The sequence below is a fragment of the Sminthopsis crassicaudata genome, chromosome 2 (genome assembly GCF_048593235.1).
Source record: "Sminthopsis crassicaudata isolate SCR6 chromosome 2, ASM4859323v1, whole genome shotgun sequence".
NCBI classification, from domain to species: domain Eukaryota; kingdom Metazoa; phylum Chordata; class Mammalia; order Dasyuromorphia; family Dasyuridae; genus Sminthopsis; species Sminthopsis crassicaudata.
In genome coordinates this window covers 176,611,451-176,622,500 of record NC_133618.1, presented here as the reverse complement: position 1 = coordinate 176,622,500, position 11,050 = coordinate 176,611,451, and positions in this window count along the sequence as shown.

The following is an 11,050-nucleotide window of genomic DNA, read 5'->3' as shown; positions in this document are numbered from 1 at the left end:
GATTATATACAAAGTGGGAGAAAGAAAGAGGAAAGAAAAAATGAAAGGATCCTGGCTTGGAAAGGCCTTTAGTTAGTTGATCTTAAAAGCAGAGATAATAAAAGAGCATTAATCAGTTTTGTCCTGCTTTCAGTATACATGCTTGTATTCATTTTGTGTGTAAATCTGTTTCTAGATGATATATCCAAGTGGAATTCCTAAGATCAGTCAATGGTCAATAAACATTAATTTTTTTAAGGTTTACTTTCTCCCTCCTCCCCCAATTACATATAAAACATTTTTTTTTTGGTTATACATGTACTTTTTTTTTTTTTTTTTTTACATATTTCCTCATGAATCATGTTGGGAGAGAAAAATTAGATAGAAAGGAAAAAAACCATTAAGAAAAAAAAGTGTACATAGCATATGTTGATTTACATTCAGTCTCCATCTCTCTGGATGCAAACAGCATTTTCCATCCAAAGCTTATTGGGATTGCCTTGGATCACTGAACCACTGAGAAGAGCTGGATCTATCATAGTTGATCATCACATAATCTTGCTGTTATTGTGTATAATGCTTCCTGGTTCTGCTTGTTTTGTTCAGCATCAGTTCATGTAAATCTTTCCAGGCCTTTTGGAAATAAGTTTGTTCATTTTCTATAGAATGATAATATTCAATTACTTTCATATACCATAACCTTATTCAGCCATTCCCCAACTGATGGGCATTTACTCATTTTCCAATTCTTTGCCAATCCAAAAAGAGCTGCTATAAAATTTTTTTGCAAATGTGGGTCTTTTTTCCTTTATGATTTCCTTGGGATACAGTGGTATCACTGTAGCACTGCTGAATCAAAGGGTATGCACAGTTTTATAGCACTTTGGGCATAGTTTCAATTGCTCTGTAGAATGGTTGGATCATTTCACAGCTTCATCAACAATGTATTAGTGGTTAAAAAATATTAAACACTTACTGTGTACCAGGCAGTGTACTAAGCAGTGGAGGCACAAATATGAAAAAAGAATTTCTGTCCTGAAGGATTTAGTCTAATGGATCATGCTTGCCACCTAACAAAATAATCATATTAACAATTGTATGCATAGCACATATTTAACAGTGGCATTTGCATACTCTTAAGTTCCAGGGAGGTGAAACTGATTATTTTTTTCAATTTAGTGTTTTGCTCTTAATTCTTGTTTAAAAGAGAAAAACTGAAAAAGAATTGTTTTCTGTAAAAAGAAGAGAAAATGGCTATTTGTGAAATTGTAGATCTATTATATATAGTTTACTTTTTAAAAAAAAATTTAATAAATTGTTACTTTTTACTTTTGGAAGAATTAATTATCCATCTGTATTATTGGTCTTCAAACTGAACAATAAAAACTTATATTAAATAAATAATAATATAATTCATTTATTAAAAAATAAAAACAAACATTTAAAGCCATTTTGCTCATCTGTTTTTCTCTGTTTTTCCTTTTGTTCACTTCTGTACATTCTTTTTTTTTTTTTCTGAGACAATTAGGATTAAGTGACTTGTCCAGGGTTACACAGCTAGGATAAGTGTCTAAGGTTACATTTGAACTCAAGTCCTCTGAGTGCAAGGCTGGTGTTCTATCTACTGCCCCACCTAGCTGTCCCACTGTACCACCTAACTTCCCTACATCTGTACATTCTTTTAAAAATGCTTTGATGACCCTTTTTGTTTTTAGCAACACTACTTTCAGCTTGAAATAGAACTTACTTGACACTAATTATCATGAATTTGAAATGTAATTTAGTTAAATTATTAAGAAAAATCTTGACCCCATAAAAATATGAAAAAATGTCTCCCCTCTTTGGTGTTTGATGGGTGTGGAGCATTGTATATAATGTCAGATTATTTGGATATGTTGATTGATTTTGGATGAATTTTTTTCTTCCAATCCTCTCTTTAAAAAAATCTGTGTTGGAAGAATTAAACAATTCTAGGAAGAAGAGGAGAAGAAATAGGGAGGAAATTATAGATAATTAAAGGCAAAAGATATAAAATATTTTAAAATAATAAATTGTTCTTTGGGCTCTGCTTACTTAACTCTGCATCAGTAACTCTGCAAATCTTTCCAGATTTAACTGAAACCATATGTTTTGCTATTTTTTATAGTGCTAAAATGTTCTATGACATTCACCTACCATTATTTTTCAGCTTCCCATTCTTTGCCACAACAAACAGAGGTGGTATAAATATTTTATGCATATATTTTTCCCCTCTTTGATCTTTTTGTATTATAGTCTTAATAGTAATAACTTTCTCCCCTTCTCCATAGTTATGAAAAATATTTTCTTCTTCGCTCTCCCCATTTTTAAATTATATAATTCTTTACATCTAAGTCATATATATCCATTTAGAATTTATTTTGGTATAGAAGACTAATTCTTGGGACAACCTCAGTCAGTTCTTGATGACTTAATTACATTATATTGTTCCCTTGATTTTCTTTTTCCCTCCTGTGATTATATTTATACAATTTGAAGACTAGAAAGAAGCTCAACAGCCATCTAATGCAATATATATTCAAAAAGGGCTTCCACTCTTATATTTCTGACCTGTGATCATTTTCTCCTTGGCAGCCTCCAAGAAAAGAAAGACTACCACTCTGATTGGCAGTTCATTCCACTTTTTGATAGTCTTTTAGAGAATTAAACTATTTTTAAAGGATCTTACCCAGACACTGACTCTAAATAGAAGAGATTCAATTACATTTTGCTATCTAATTAGTTCTTTAAAAGTTTTATTAGTGCAGAAAATATTATCTTAGTCTGTAAGTTCATTCACTTTTGCTTTGCTGCTTACTAGCATATAAGTTAAGTTAATTACTGAACTTCACTGGACCTCAGTTTCTTCATCTTGAAAATGAGGAAACTGAACCAGATGATCCTGAACGAACTTTTAAATTTTAATTCCTATAATTCTATGAACATCCTAAGAATTTCTATGCTTCTCTGACATAATTCTAAGAATATGGATGAATTCTATATCTCAGAGTTATATGTGAAAAACAAAGCATAGAATGTTTATTCTCCTCAATCCTTTATCAAGCAGATAGGAAATTTTTCCTTATTCCAATCCCTTTAAAATTGGAGAGAGTATGGGCATAGAAGGTGAAAAGGAGTTAATCATGAAAGATTGCACCAGATTCTGAGATCAGACCAAAACTTATCTCTCTTCCTGTCATTCCTTATCTAGGTGGCGGTGAAAAACACCAGATTTTCTAGGACAATCATAGCATTCGTCTTAAAGGGACATTAATCTCTTTCCTCACACTAAAATATCAAAAATCTACTTTGAATCAAAATCCCAGCTACCAAAAAAATTTGGTTCTCATGAACTCAAATATATATCCCAACATAGGATTAGATTTTTAGTATTCTGATTCTGCCAATAACTGGGTCCAGGCAACAAAACCATGAGCTAAAGTAACTGACCTTCTTCAGTTTAAGGCCTAGGTGCATTTCCCTGGTCATTTAGTACTGAGTCCAAGTCTCTGATTTATAGGGGCAAACCAATCAGTCATTGATTATACAAGCATTTATTGTTGTGATAGCCCATGGCTGTAATCAGGCGGGGAAAAGGTCAATGGGAAATATTTAGAAGAAAAGGATAATAATGAGAAACAAAAAGACCAATGAATAAGGATTCCAAAGAGTCCTGACTCTGCCATTTCTGTGCGACTCTTTATCTGTAAAACTTATCTATATACATGTATGTATGTATATGAAATCAGCTAGGTGGTGCAGTGCATAGAGCACTGCACTTGGAATCAGGAAGACTTATCTTCCTGACTTCAAATCTGCCCTCAGACACTTATTAGCTAAGTGACCTTGGACAAGTCACTTTGGTAAATCACTCTAAAATCTTTGCTAAGAAAATCCCAAATGGAGTCTTGGAGGGTCAGATACAATTAAATTCAACAACAATGTGCACATAGGTATAGATGCATGTGTGTATATATTTAGCTTTTCTCTCATACCATCATTGTGAAAATCATACAAAATAATAAATCCAAGATGTCTTATAAACACAAAGTACCATACAGATATGATGTGATGCTTGCCTTGATATAAAGTAAAAGTTCCTAACAAACCAAACTATCCCATTGCTTTAATGAGTAGCAGGTCTTTCTTTGAGCAAGCTTGTCTTTAATTTCCCTCCCATCTTCTCCACAATATCACCTTTATGTTTGGAATTTCTGTCATAGGGCCTTATAAAAGTATGGTATCATGATAAAAAAAAATCAAGTAAGTATCAACAACTAGTAACTGATACTAAATCACGTAAAATAAGAGAGGGCAGCAAAAGAAGGGCATATTGCATATTTAATGTTTTTCAAAGGTATAAAAATTATACAACTAATTATATAAGTCAAAAAATTTCATTATTTTACTTGGTAGCAGTTAATTTACACACTATTGTAATCCAAGTATTAGTAAAAACCATTGCCCATAAAAAAATTTTCGTGTGTTTTCCATTTAGCCACAATTTCCCTGTTTCCCTTTTGTACAAAAATTACATCCTATGATTATGCCCTTAAAAATTTGTAACATTATAGGCTATCAATTACAAATAAAATGGAGGAAAATCAACTATCCTATTCTAAAGTGTGGTTATCCTTATCCTAACAAACCAATTATGTTGCCTTAATTTAGCCACAATGGCCAATCACTTCAGTCCTGTTCTTGACAAAGTGGAACAGCCCCCCAAAAGCTGAAAGAAACGTTCATCTTGCCAGGTCTGTTATTCCTTTTCTCTGATTCTTCCTAAAACCTTTGAACATAGTAATAAGGCAATTTTGATAATATACTATTAAGATGTTTTTATGTCAACAAAACTCATCCAAGTGTAATTAAAGGGAAACAGGTAATTAGGAAGAAATCTTCCTAGCAAGTTTCTCTGATAAGAGTCTCTCTGATTCAAATTTAAACTGACTCAAATTTTTAAGAATAAGATCCATTCTCAAGTGACTGGAGGAATAATTAGAAAAATGCAAATTAAAGTAACTGTAAAGTTCCATTTCATACTTAATAAGATTAGTGAAGGTGACAATGATGGAGAGACTACAGAAAAACAGGTACCTTTAAGTACTTTTGATGGAGCTGTGAATAAGTCCATCCATTCTGGGGAGCAATTTGAAACTCTGCTGCCGCCCAAATAATATCTATTCATTCCTTTTGATCCCAAAACACTGCTACTTGTCCAATAGCCCAAAAAATCAAAACAAAATATAAAGTGTGCAATGTGAGGACAAACACTTCAAATACTTAAGAACATTGATCAATGGAATGCCCAGTCATGATTCAGCAAGACATGTAATGATGAAGCATTCAACTGACCTACTGACAGAGAAGTAATGGACATAGAGGACCAAGTGAGATGTATTTCTTTTGGACATAATCAATGTGGGAATTTTTTTTTGATTATTCATAATTCTCACAAGGGTGTTGACTTCTTCCTTCCTTCCTTCCTTCCTTCCTTCCTTCCTTCCTTCCTTCCTTCCTTCCTTCCTTCCTTCCTTCCTTCCTTCCTTCCTTCCTTCCTTCCTTCCTTCCTTCCTTCCTTCCTTCCTTCCTTCCTTCCTTCCTTCCTTCCTTCCTTTCTTTCTTTCTTTCTTTCTTTCTTTCTTTCTTTCTTTCTTTCTTTCTTTCTTTCTTTCTTTCTTTCTTTCTTTCTCTTTCAATGGGAAGGATGAGGGAAGGAGAGAAACTAGATTTTTGTTAATGAGACAGGAGTGGAGAAGGAAAATGTTGACAGACCACAAGGCAAAAAATGCACCACTGGGAGAATGACCCAGTGAGAATATTCTCTCTACCTATTCTAATTCAGGTTGTCTGACTAAAATAACTTACTAGGGTAGATTGGGGGCAGGTATGGCCATTTGTCATTCTTCTCAAGTATGCTAAATTTAACTTCCCTTTTAGCTTTTATGTGTCCTTTTTATGTGTTTGTGAGTGTCCTAATCCCCATGACTACAAGAATTGGAATGTGAAAGACTGAAAGCATACTTCTCTGACACCACATTAGATAAGGAAAAGCAATAAGAGGGCCATTATGGGAGGAGATGGTACCAGGTTATAAAGTCTCCAAGCAACATCCATTATAGAGGAATTTCAACTGATTGGAATAAAAACATAAAAACATCAAAGTAACACATAGATTAACAAAAAAGTTCCTAAGTGAGGAAATAAGCTTGATATATTTAAAAGTAGTACCAATTTAAGATGCTTGTTATTCACTTAAAAATGTGGCTAAAGACAGGATTTCATCAGCTAAATTGGCAATATGTCCAGTGCTCGCATACAAAAGGTTTGGATTTTAAAATGTAAAAAAGTAGAATCCAAGTAGCATTTTATTTTGAGTTGTAATTATATGAAGTGATAAGATTAATTTAAAATAAACATGTAAGATGTATATGTTCAAAAACAGGTTATGCTTCTACTCACACCCCAAGGAAAAGGTATTAATTTAATTTATTGTTATTCCCCCTTCTTGACTTTATAGAAAGTCGAAAGAGGGCTTTTTACTTTATCACAACTTGAAAGAAGGGGATCTAAACTAGAAGGTAGGCTTTATTTTTGGCTTTGCTATAAACTAATTGTGTGGCCTTTCTGGGCTTTCCCTTAAGGCTGCTCCAAACCTAATGGTCCTCAATACCAATGAAGAAATAAGGGAACTTGTAAATAACCTCTAGGGTTCCTTCCATTCTAATATTCTGTGATTCTATGAAATATGTTATCTTCTGCAAAGTTATTACCTTCTTAACTTGCATCATGGATATTTCTGGCCATCTGGGGAAGCTTATAGACCACTTCTCAGGGGCAACAAGATGGCATAGTACATAGAAAGCTGGAACTGAAGTCAGCAAGACCCGAGTTCAAATCCAGCCTCAAACATTCACAAGCTATGTAAGCCTGAGCAAGCCACTTACCCCAGCTTGTCTCACTTTCCTCATCTGTAAAATGAGCTGGAAAAGGAAATCCAGTATCTTTGTCAAGAAAACACCAATGATATGACTGAAACAATTGAACAAAAATATAGACCACTTCTCAGATGTTTTTTAATGCATAAATAAAACACAATGGATTACAAGGGAAGCAAATACATCACAATGCAATTATCAAAAAAATAAAAAATAAAAAAGTTCACAGACCCAGTTTAACTGCCCCTCCCTTCAAGGTAAGTTTCCTTTTGCCTTTTTTTTTTTCCTGGAGATCTGTCTAATGGCTGTATCATTTATAAAGTGAAAAATCAGGACAAGAAAACTTGCATAGGGGGAAAAGAAGTCCAAGAAGAAGAGATTCTTCATGGAGGAAGCTTCTTTGTCATTAAGAGTTATTCTCTTTGAACTTATTTAAGTAAACATGTGAGAACTTTTCCTTTGGCATCTAAAATCCTTCAGAATCTGGGCCCCCCTTAGCTTTCCAGGCTCACACTTTCCTCTGTGATTCAGTTACCCTGGCCAATCTGCTTTTCCTTTGACACTATGTCATTGCCTTGGCTGAGCCCCATGACTGGATGCTTTGTTCCCTCCCTTCTAAGAAGTTCTCTCTACAACCCAATTCGAATTCCAGCTCCACTTTTCTCTCTTGCTAACTGACTCTTTGTTGCTGACAAAAGTCAGACTTTTGAAGCTCTTTTCTGGCCTTGAGAGACATGCCTGACATGCCCCTCTCAACTCTGATACTACCTGACCACAGGTGAGCCAGATAATCTCTATTGCTTGTTTCCTCATTTGTAAAATGGAGGTTACACTTATAGCACTAACTTCACAAAGTTGCTGTAAGGATCAAATTGAATAATGTACATAAAATACTTTGCAAACCTCAAATATATGAGCTATTATCATTATTGACCTTTCTGATTACATAGCAGAACACTGAGAAGGTAGACATTAAAAGAATGATATATCCCTAATAAATCAAGGCAAATCTTTGTAAAGAAGTCACATATAAAAGAGATTACTATTTAATAACCAATTTGCATGAGATTTTTGGCATACAAATTAATTAAGGTTTTATTATGTATGTATACACACAAACACACACATAAAATCCCTTTTCCATTTTATAGCTAGGTTGGCAGAGCATTCAAATAAGTAATAATTTGGAATTTTTGTGAGTGCAAGTAAATGTTGGTGAATCACTGTGGATTTATTTTATTTATTTATTTTTGCGGAGGCAAAAAAAAAAAAAAAAAAGTGACTTGCCCAGGATCACATAGCTAGGAAGTGTTAAGTGTTTGAGGTCACATTTGAACTCGGATCCTCCTGACTCCAGGGCTGGTGATTAGATTATGAGATGGCTGAGTTTAGCATTCAGGAAGATCCTAAGTATTTTTGTGCTTGGAATAATACTTCATGAGGGGAGCATGCATCTATTTGAGAATAGGACAGAGAATCACAACCACTTTTTTTTTTTTTTTTTTTTTTGTCCTAATTAAATGTTTTTGCTATAGCAAGTGTGTGCCTTATGCATTCTTGAAATGGAATGTTGTAAAGATAGAAGGGTGAATGTTATTTGAACAATTATTTTAAAAATTCGGCTGGATCAACTCTAATCATTACGAATTATTTTTGGGTTGGCTTATTGAAGCTAAGAAAAACCATGTGATCATAGACTTAGTACTAGAAAGGATGTTAGAGGTCATTTAAATCTAGCCCCTTCATTTTACAGGTAGGAAAGTGAGGTTGAGAGGTATTAAGTGCCTTGCCAGCTAGTAAGGTTTTGAGGTGATATTTCTGACTCTAAGTCCTGTGTCAATGTCCTATAACACATTACAACTGACACCGTGATGTCTACTTCATAACTGCCTCAGCTCACATCATACTAAATAGACATTTTTTATAAGTTGGAGAGCTGGGTGACACAGTGGATAGAACACTGGGTCAGGAGTCAAGAAGACCGGACTTCAATCTTTCCTTCGATAATTAGCAGTGGGATATTGGACAAATTATCTTTAAAAATTTTTTTAATAGTTTTTATTTACTAGATATATGCATGGGTAATTTGACAACATTGACAATTGCCAAACCTTTTGTTCTAATTTTTCCCCTCTCTCCTCCCCCCCCCTCCAGATGGCAGGTTGACCAATACATGTTAAATATGTTAAAGTATAAATTAAATACAATATATGTATTCATGTCCAAACAGTTGTTTTGCTGAACAAAAGGAATTGGACTTTGAAATAGTGTACAATTAGCCTGTGAAGGAAATCCAAAACACAAGTGGACAAAAATAGAAGGATTGGGAGTTCTATGTAGTGGTTCATAGTCATCTCCCAGAGTTCTCCCGCTGAGTGTAGCTGGTTCAGTTCATTACTGCTCTATTGGAATTGATTTGGTTCATCTCCTTGTTGAAGAGGGCCACATCCATCAGAATTGATCATCATATAGTATTGTTGAAGTATACAGCGATCTCCTGGTCCTACTCATTTCACTCAGCATCAGTTGATGTAAGTCTCTCCAGGCCTTTCTGAAATCATCCTGTTGGTCATTTCTTACAGAACAATAATATTCCATAATATTCATATACCACAATTTATTCAGCCATTCTCCCATTGATGGGCATCCACATAGTTTCCAGTTTCTGGCCACCTCAAAAAGAGCTACCACAAACATTCTTGCACCTATAGGTCCCTTTCCCTTCTTTAAGATCTCTTTGGGGTATAAGCCCAGTAGTAACACTGCTGGGTCAAAGGATATGCACAGTTTAATAACTTTTTGAGCATAGTTCCAAATTGCTCTCCAGAATGTCTGGATGTATTCACAATTCCACCAATAATGTATCAGTGTCCCTGTTTTCCCACATCCCCTCCAACATTCTGCATTATCTTTCCCTGTCATTCTAGCCAATCTGACAGGTGTGTAGTAGTATCTCAGAGTTGTCTTAATTTACATTTCTCTTATTAATAATGACTTGGAGAATCTTTTCATATGGCTAGAAATAATTTCAATTTCTTCATCTGAGAATTTGGACAAATTATCTTAACCTCTCTTTACCTCAGTTTTCTCAAGTATAAAATGGAGACATAATAGTACCTGTACCTCAGCATTGTAGTAAGAATCAAATGATATAATATAAGCACTTTGCAAAATGCCTGGCACATAATAAGCATTAAATAAATGCTATGATAATGATGATGTATAAATTGGTTGTATATAAGTCATGGATCAAGATGTCTTTATATTCCCTTGTAGTCTAAGAAACTGAGATTGGGCAGTCAAGGGTTATATAGTCAACCAGAGTCAGAACTGCCAAGATACTACTAGGAATCATTTGCTAATTTGGGGGAGTGTAAAGTGTATTCAGGAAATATTAGTACCTCTAGTGTACTACTTGGATAGTTTATTCATCTCTAAAAAGGCAACATTTAATTCCATCAAAAGTAAAATACAAGTGAAGTTTAGAGAGATGCAGAATTTTTTGGCTCAGTAAGAAGACAGATTAAATTCAGTTTTATGCTGATAGTAACAATCCAAAGTACTTTTATGATGCCCTGAAGGCTATTTATGGGCCAAAGACATATGGTGAACCTCACCTGCTTAGTGCTGATAGAATCACATTGATTAATGCTAAGAATATGATCCCAGAGAGATGGGCTGAACATTCCCATAATGTTCTCAACAGACTGATATCCATTGATGCTGAAACATTTACCTCAGTTAAAGTCAATTCCTCTCTAGCTGAAGTTCTAACTGAAGAAGAGTTTTTGAAAGTTTTTGAAAAGTGGCTACACCCCATAAATTTTGGTATATTATTTCCATTATTGTCATTTGCTTGGATGAATTTAGTGATTATTTCTATGATTTGTTTTTTGAACCTCTCCTTCTTTAGGATTAGATTGTTTAATTTCTAATTAGTTTTTGTTCTATCTTTCCATGACCCTTTATTGCATGTAATTTTTACTACATGATAATGTAAAAAAGAATAATTTATTATTTGTTTTACTGCATTTGATTGTGAGGTTTTTATGCCCTAATGGCCATTTTTTATGTAGGTGCCATATCCTGCTGAGAAAGAAATGTTTCTTTCTATT